This window comes from Corvus kubaryi, unplaced genomic scaffold, assembly GCF_017639235.1.
Source record: "Corvus kubaryi isolate FWS band 111438036 unplaced genomic scaffold, C.kubaryi_AGA036_p1.0 65148, whole genome shotgun sequence".
Lineage (NCBI taxonomy): Eukaryota > Metazoa > Chordata > Aves > Passeriformes > Corvidae > Corvus > Corvus kubaryi.
In genome coordinates this window covers 66,747-75,412 of record NW_024581793.1, presented here as the reverse complement: position 1 = coordinate 75,412, position 8,666 = coordinate 66,747, and the positions used below count along the sequence as shown (strand labels likewise).

Sequence of the window (8,666 nt, the reverse complement as noted above, 5' to 3'; positions counted from 1 at the left end):
TTCTATGCAGAGACCTATAAATAAGGGCCTCATTATACTTGAGCAGATTATATTAAATACATTCAGCCATGAATGACAAACCTCAATCTCCATGTACTCCAAACACCATTACACTCATTTGCAGGATTATTATTTAGATAATATAAGGGGTAACATTTATTTCAAAGCTGTATGTGTGCTTTGGAATCTTTAAGTGCTGATTTGAATGTAAGTAGCTAAGAGGTATTTCTAATAGACATACTGGTAATTTTTTTTCAGCTTTTCACTTAATGGTTTTAGCATTGCTGCATACTCTAGAGCTTTGGCTAGCTGCAGAGCTGGAAGGGTAGCTCATGCTCCCCCAGTAATGCTGTCCTTCCTCATTGAGCCATGTTAACTTTACTGAGGTGAAGATACGAGATTTCATTTGCACGTCATGGCGGAACTGGCAGATTAGGAAAGATCCTTCTCTATTTCCTGGCTATGGTATCACACCTTTCTCTGAGGCATGAAAAGCCACCTGCTCTGTCTGGCAGTCATCGTGCAGCACCCCTGCGTTGCTCTTGGGCATTTTGCTGGAAAGGCAACTTTTCTCTAGTCCCAAGGGTGAGTGAGACTTGGAGTCAGACAGTTACAATCCCTTGGCAGTGAGGAGGTAGGAGCAGGCAGGGGCTGGCCCTGGAAATGGCTTGCCCCACTCCACCGCCATGCACTCATTCTTGCAAATTTATCATGAGAATTTTCCAGTCCAACCAGATACATCTGTTCAGGGGCCCTTTATTGTGGTGGCTTAATCTGCATCACTAGCCTAGCAGGAGGAGCAAGAAGCATGTTATGCCTTCTGCATTTGATGATTTGGGAGAAGTGTGAGCAGAACAGCTGTACAAAGAGATTGGGAGAGATTAGAAACACAGTATGACAAAATGAGATTTGTTTTAGCAAAACCAGACTGAAGCAACTGAGGAAAAGTATTATGTATTTGTGGGCACAATAGAAAGTTGGAAATCTGTAACACTGAAAGAGAACTTGCCAGAGAGTTGCTTAAACAAGAATCAGCAGTGTGATGAGAAAAAAAATGATCTGTACATTTTTTGTCCATTTCAGGTGGAGCAGAGGCACCTGACACTGGAAGATGGAATGCAACTTGACACCATTTACAGTCACAGTGTCCCCAGCAGACAGGTCCAAAGTCTGCCACCCTCAACAGAGCAAACAACAGCTGCTAAAAAGTTGAAAGTTGAAAATAAGGAAGAAGTTTAAATGCGTAGTTTTGTTTTGATAAGAGACAAATCCTGTAAATAAGGAATTTAGAACATCTCACATTATGTGAGTGCTGAAATAATAAGCTCTGCAGATGGTTTGCAAAGAGACAGGCAAAGAGATACAGAAAACTCTCCAGGTTAGTTCTGCAAACCAGGTTTTAGTTCTCAGGAAATTTGGGTGAGTTTTAAAATGAATTAAATTAATATTGAGTTTGTTTCCATCTTTGTCTCACATGGTAACTGCCTATTCCGGCCTTCACACAACTCATATTTGGTCAGAATATGGTCAAGAATTGAAAGCAAAGAAGACACATATTCATGTGAAAATAGGTATATATGTGAGTTTATGAAAACATGCTACAGATATGACTGTAAATGCCTCCTTTAAGCTGGATGAACAAAATCATCCAGTGCCTTCCCACTGTGCCCTGTAGATCTGATGGAGAGCCCAGCTGCAACCTAGCAGATGCTGGCTGTTCCCCCTCCCTCAGCCTTCCTCATGACTTCTCTGTGGAGTGGGGAGACCTCTGCAGACAGGATAAATCCAGCACTGCTGCAGGCGTGCAGAAGACGACGGCCCGATTCTCTGACAGGGCAGTTAGTTACAGGGGTTTGTTGGGGTTTGAGTTTTTGTTTATGTGTTTCTTTTTGAGTTTGGGTTGGGGTTTTTTGATTGGTTGAGTTGGGGTTTTGTTTGTTTGTTTCAGTATTCTGGTATTAGTTCATTAATTCTTCCTCTTTTAATAACCCCCTTTCAAGTGTTGACATATCAGGGCTGCATGTATGAGCTGACACATGCAAATCTTGGTCACAATTATTTTCTCTAATTTAACATTGAATTAGTAGCCCACTGCTTTCTACACAAATTTTGTGCAAAGAAACCAAGCAGTATTTTCACCTAAGATCTGGTGTCAGGAGATGGAAAAATGCTGTGCCCTGTAGCCCAGAATTGCCTTTGGAAGAAGGGATGAACACTGTAAAACAATTGCTAACAGAAAGGTAAGCTCCATAGGCAGAGAAAGGAACCTTGCCATGTAACCCTGTGCTAAACCACAGGATTTCTACAGCTCTTCTACCAAGTCACCATGGAAGAAGTTCAGGAGCCTGACTTTACCTTCTGAGAAAACTCTGGGGGTTGCATTCTTTCACTTGTAAGGAACTAGTCTACCCAAGAGGTACTGGATGGCTACCCAGGCTCTGAGATCTACCTCTGCTCTAGGAATTAAAGTTCTCTTCAAATTACAGGATGATTTTCTTGAGGATGCCAACAAAATTACCTGCCATGAAATCTGGTGCAGGAGACATATTTCACACGAACAGGTCACCCCAGCCCCCACTCCTCACCAGAGGGCAGATCAAAAGGGGCACTTGCCCTAACTTACAGCAGCAAAGATGATGGCTGTAACTCTTTTCCAACTGCAGGAAGGTTTCTGTATTATTCTTCTCAAGACTGCAAGAAAAAAGGTTCTTCAAAGGCAGGAACAAATCTGAAAAAAATCACCTATCATGGACCTGAACAGGGGTTCCGATGGTCTGCTGCTGGCATGCATTGTTACTGAGAAACATGAAAACAAGCTGAGTTGGATGTGCTTGTCCAACACATAAATACTTGACCTGAGGAACTAGCTATTCCAAAGAATTAATCCTGAAATGTAATACAGACTGCCTGAAAGTACCTGAAGTAGGTGATTGCCCTCCACAGAGAGCAAAGCTGATCCTCTTCTGTGGCTGAGCACAGCCAAGTGTGTTGATCCTAAAGCTGAACAAAAAGCACAAACAACAGCGCAAGGATGCCTAGGTTGTCATCCTGAACTGCCGTGTCTTTTCTTGAGATACTGGTGGGGCAAAGGTAGAGAGGAGACTGCATGTGGAAACTTAGTCTTGACTTTAAATGAAGCCTTGGGCACAGCATGAGTCCAGAATTGCAGGGAAAATGTGCAGCTCTTCTATCACTACCCTCTCTACTTCTCTCTAGCATTGCTGATGGTGAGTAAACTAGTGAGTCTCTCATCATAGTGACATTGTGTCTCCTACTATTCAGTAGCATCCAAATAGATCTAAGTGTGCAGAAGTCACTCCTTCTGTCCCCTGCTAGGAAAAGGGTTGTATTAACTGGCATTTTGAGGCCATTCCTGAATTCCAGTATTCCACTGTCTCCTTTTACCACCACCACCATCACTGGTCCACTTCTGAAGTATGATCAACAGTGCAATCTCATATGACTTGGTTTGGGACATCAGTTATTTTGACCATCTTAGGTAGTTAACTAGTGCCCCCTAGAAGTTAATATTGATAATAACAATTATTTTAGATATATTCTTGAATAGGAATAAAAGATATTATTTGTTAATAACATTGCCACCCTTGATAACAGCTCCTACTTTAACAATACCATGATTGTAACCAAGGGACTATTCTTTCCGAAAAAAAAAAAAAAAAAAGGAAAAAAACTCAGGTACATGAGTGTATCTATGTGTAATTTTCACATTGTTCCTCAAGTTTGTTTTGAAAAAAGACAGGAGGGATCTCACTACAGTGTTGGGGTCCCTCCCCTGCCGTGTAGCCCTGGGAGAGGGGCCCTGAGGGCACAGACACGGGGTTTCCCTGCCCCTGCTCAGCCTCGTTCCCATTGGTTGGTTTGTGTTCCCTGCGCGGGCAGAAGGACCCTTGGTCCCGTGACTGGAACAGTTCCTCGGCAGGGCTCCGGCCATGCGGCTGGAGAAATAAACATCTCTGAAACAGCTATCAAGAATCTGTCTGTCCATATATATTTCCTTTCCACGGGACTCCTGGTTTGGTATATGCGTGTTGCAGTATCCCCACTGCAACACTACAGCACATAAGAATAAACAGCTACTCAAAGTTGGTTAAAGCATGTATTCTTCACCCAGAGGACCAAATCATCGGCAAGCTGATGGGCCATAAAGCAAAGTGAGTATCCAGGCAGGTATTTAAGGTATGTATCATTCAGACAGTAGAACACAGTGAGTCCTGCAAAGAGGAATTATGGGCTATTATGTTTATAATAGAGACTCGGGCAATACTAGAGGTGTACCCTACTTACCTTAGGTGCCTAATGAACAATCTTCTTAGATGTCATTATTGTGAATTCACAGAAGCTGCCTTCCAGTGGAAAGGCAATCTCCATGCCTTGGTTTCTTGAAATCAGGTACGAGAAAAGAATGACTTAAACAACCATGCAGAGAAGATAACTCTTTGTTCTCAACCTCATAATGTGCTATCTGTTACAATTTCAAACTCTGAGGATATTTTAAAATATTTTACTCAGACAATGTGAATATTTTCATGCACTTAGCTGGGATGGCTAACAACTTTATTCTGGCATCTGCAAATGCCCTGTTTGCATATAAATGACAAAAATTTAAGATGGCTAATTAGTTTTTATACAGTGTTTCCATCACCTTTCAAGGTATCTCAGTGTCTCGACAAAGCCAGCCTAATTAAAATTAATAGCTTAACACTTGAACTCATTTGTAACAGTGTGTCATCTTCCTTACCAGCTTCTCACCAATAGTATCAGAGGAACTCAATAACTGTTAATTACCAAATGTGCATATATGATGTACAGAGATCATCAACCCCAACACTGCTGACAGAAACACAAGTGATAGAAGAAAACTGTTGCCTAAGGAAGCCAACTAAGCGCTCTGATTATCTTGATAGCACTAAGTAAAGCTTTACTTGATAGGCATAGATTTCCTGGGACCCAGATCTCCCAGGTCCCTTCTTTAGACTGGATTCCTAGCATGGAGGTGGGATGACAACACAAACCCTTGAAGATGGAAAGACCCAATTCACTGTCCATAGCATTTAGGGACCACCTCTGAACTGCCCAGTTGCTCTAGGAGCTCTGGGGCATGGAGGCTGGAATGGGAGAGGCTGCAGGGGAAGAGAGGCCGGCTGACAGCAAAGAAGAAAGCCTCTTTCCCATGCTAGGAAATGCAAAAGGTCAGCAGCTCACATCAAGTCATTTCACAGCATGACTGATTAAGTAACAGTCATTTGACTTTGATTAAAATATTTGGAAGAGCTCAGCTGTTTCTGGAGGCAATTCTGATACCCCTGCCCCACCCAGTGGATCTGAAAGGCTTCCCACAGGAAATGGGAAGAAATGGGGGAAGAGCAGCACAACACTTTGCTCTCAAGCATGTGTGCTACACTCACTGATTTTAATGGGAAGTCTCACAGAATACTCCCCTGAGAGCAGTAAATTATGTGAAAAATATATTTATTTAGGCTTAAGGAAAAAAGATGAAAATAAATCAGAAGGAGATATTGTAACAATAACCTTGCTTCTATTCAGCATCAGAATTATGTGCAACAAATAATAATACACAAATAAAAAAACTGGATGGATAGTAAATTGACATAGCAAAACCTACCCCTTCTGTTACCTCAGCTGTAAACGTCCTTCAGAACCACAGAGTTTCAGCAGCTGTAAGTTTCTGAAGATCAAGAATGCAAAATAATAAAAACTTGCACCATTTAGAGAAGGCATAGGTAATAAAGCAAGTGCTTTATAATTTGAAATGATCTATTTCTTCCTTTAAATCCCAATTGGTTTGCTCAGTGAAGTGGAAATTTAACTGTATCTATTAAAACATTAAAGACCATAAATAAAAAACTAGCAATTAATTGTGTTGCCTATTTTTAAGATGCTGGAGCTTAGTTTTTCATACTCTGGCAGTCTATCAAACTCAGCTCCATTACAGATGTCTTAGAGCTGAATTGATGATGATATTCAAGACTAAGGGCATTCTCTTCAGTAGTCCTACCCTGATGAAGGAGCTCAAATGTATAGCTTATGCGACTCTATCATTCTTACTGTGTGAATTAGGAATGTTAGAAATGTCAGCTTAATGAGTCATGCAAGAATCTTCAATGTTCTAAGTCACTGGATCCAATTAATTTTCAAGTGTGCCTAAAATGAACAATGAATACTGAGAAGAAGCAGTTCAGTGGTTTTCTCCACACTTGCTTTTTAACTTCTATTTTATACGTTGGGCCTAATAATGCTTTCAAATAGCTATCCAAGTCAATTATTAACCATGACTGAAATTTTCAAGTGGCTGACAGGGTGTTTTCTTCAGCCTTTATGTCTGCAATGAAATTATTCCAATTTGCATGAACAAACGAGGAAACGAAGAATGTAGGTTTTAGTGTAAAAAAACGCTATTTTTTTGTTAGTAGTAAAATTAGTCAGGGTGGAAATATGATAAACATATGCATTTTTTAAGTATCTCCATTCTATTTGCTTCATTGAACTTGAAAACTGCTTTGGTTTTGTATTATATTTGGCATAATGTAACAAAGTGAATTTTGTTTCCAGTTAATCCTGTTTTTATTGAGCAGTGTGGGACAATCTCATTCGCTGGACTTGTTGTGGTGGTCAAGGCCACCACAGAAGTGACCAAGGAGCCACCAGACCGAAGAACAGTGGAAGTCTGCTGGTGGGCAGGTACCAATGTACAGAAGTGCCACAGTAGTCACAGCGAGTTCCCACAGTCCTTCGTCGTGATATGTAGATTACTCCCAGTTAGTTGGCCCATTGGCCTACCGCCCCCTTTCTTCCCTATAAGTCTTAGTTCCAGAATGTTCTCCCCTCCTCAACACCCCATTGGTTGTTGTATCCCAACTCCTCCCTCCATGTTTCCCCGTCGGTTTGTGTACCCTGGCCCCCCCTATGCTGCTCCCCTCCGCTCTTTCTCCATTGGTCCCTGGCCCTCTCTCTGCCCCTTCTCCTCCCCATACTTAATTCCTGGACGCTGTGATATCCCGGCTCTTTGCCCCTGGATCCCTTAATGTATGGAATAAACTCTGTCCGTGGAACTCCACACAAAGAGCCCCTCCAGCCTCTTTGTTCTCGGCGTGGTTCACCAAAGTGCTTGTGTGTGTATGTGCTTACCCACCCCGGGTGTTGCGTGAGTGTGCGAGAGCTGTCTACACTCTGCCCAGGCAGACTCTCATAGGATGCTCTGGGAACAGTCGTGATGTTGCGGTGGTCAAGGCCAGCGCAGAAGTGGCCACGGAGGCACTTTTGTACATTAGTACCTGCCTACCAGCAGACCTCTGCTGTTCTTGGGCCTGGTGGCTCCTTGGTCACTTCTGTGGTGGCCTTGACCACCACAACATCTTCCCCCTCTTTACTGGAAGAGAAATCTCTTCCCATAGCCCTTAATAAAACTTTCTTAAGGCAACTAAAAAGAAACAAAGCCAGAAAAATAATTAAAATCATTCCCAGAATCGTTTTAACAATAGACGCTACCCAGCTTGATATGGACTCACAGCCATGAAGGGGAAGAGCCATTTGTTGTAACAGGTAGGCTTTTCTTTATTTTTACATAAATAATTTTTACCATAACCCTGACATTTGGACCATTAAACTCTAGATTCTCATTAATGTGTATCTTGCAAACAAACGTGTCTGCTTAGGCACCCATCACTTTTCTCAGTTGTGGCTCATCTGAAGTTACTGATGTGAAGGCTCTCTTGCCCCATACTTATTGGAAGAATACCAATAAGCAGAGTGTGAATAAACACGCTGCTTCAGTGGCCATTAAGGCCTGCTATGGCAGGCCTGTTCTCCAACTTGGGATACGCATGATGCTGTTCCCTGCCCCCTGCCAACATTCCTTCTTGCACCCTTTGGAGAAGGGTCCCCTGACACCTTATCTTCCCAGTGAGTATGGATTTGTACCAAGAGAAAAGAACATGAACTGAGGTGCTGAAGAGTGTACACAATCCCATCTTGCTACAAACAGTGGTCTTTGTAAGCAGAGCAGCTTTTGGGGCTGATGCAGGAAGACAGCCCTGAGCTTACTTGGCAAGCTGTGGACCACCCCAAGGAGTCTCCTCACTCTCACTGAGGAAAGGCGGCAGCACTATACATTGCTTTAGCTGTTCACTCAGTGAGAGTGGAGCCCGGGGCACCAGAGGGGAAAAAAAAAAAAAAAAAAGATGGAGTTTGAGGAGAAGAGAACCTAGTAGCACACTGAAACCTTATCCCTAAATGCCCATGCCACAGAAACATTTTTGGAGCAAGGAAGGCTGAGGCACTTAAAAATCTTAAGTCTGAATTAAAGATTCAGCTTGACTGAAATGACCTTAAGCAAAAGCCATCAGTGGTTTATCAGACTTCACTGATCTGGAGTAATGCTCCTGGTGCCAGTACTCTATCTATCATCACAGAGAAGTGTCTGAGAGAACAGCTGTAAGGGTGACTATAAAATCTAGTAAATACTGAGAATTGCAAGGCAAGGTTTGGGTTCAGATATCTGCCCAGTAAGAAACCCTTTCCTTTTGTTGTGGTGCAGGCAGTTTGAGATCTGCAGGTAGTATAACCTGAAAACAGAAAATGCTAGAAACATAAATATAGAGGTGGGGGGAAAAACAACCCCAAAACCT

The 8,666-nt window shown here is 42.4% G+C and overlaps 2 long non-coding RNA genes across 2 annotated transcripts; both read left to right on the top strand.

The window, feature by feature from the left end:
* Positions 1-283: 283 nt before the first annotated feature.
* Positions 284-3,571, top strand: LOC121673056. Its single transcript, XR_006019126.1, has 2 exons — positions 284-1,378; positions 1,521-3,571. It is a non-coding gene; the product is annotated as an uncharacterized LOC121673056 (long non-coding RNA).
* Positions 3,572-4,000: 429 nt separating this feature from the next.
* Positions 4,001-7,102, top strand: LOC121673057. The gene is made up of 2 exons (XR_006019127.1): positions 4,001-4,410; positions 6,592-7,102. It is a non-coding gene; the product is annotated as an uncharacterized LOC121673057 (long non-coding RNA).
* The last annotated feature ends 1,564 nt before the right edge of the window (positions 7,103-8,666 follow it).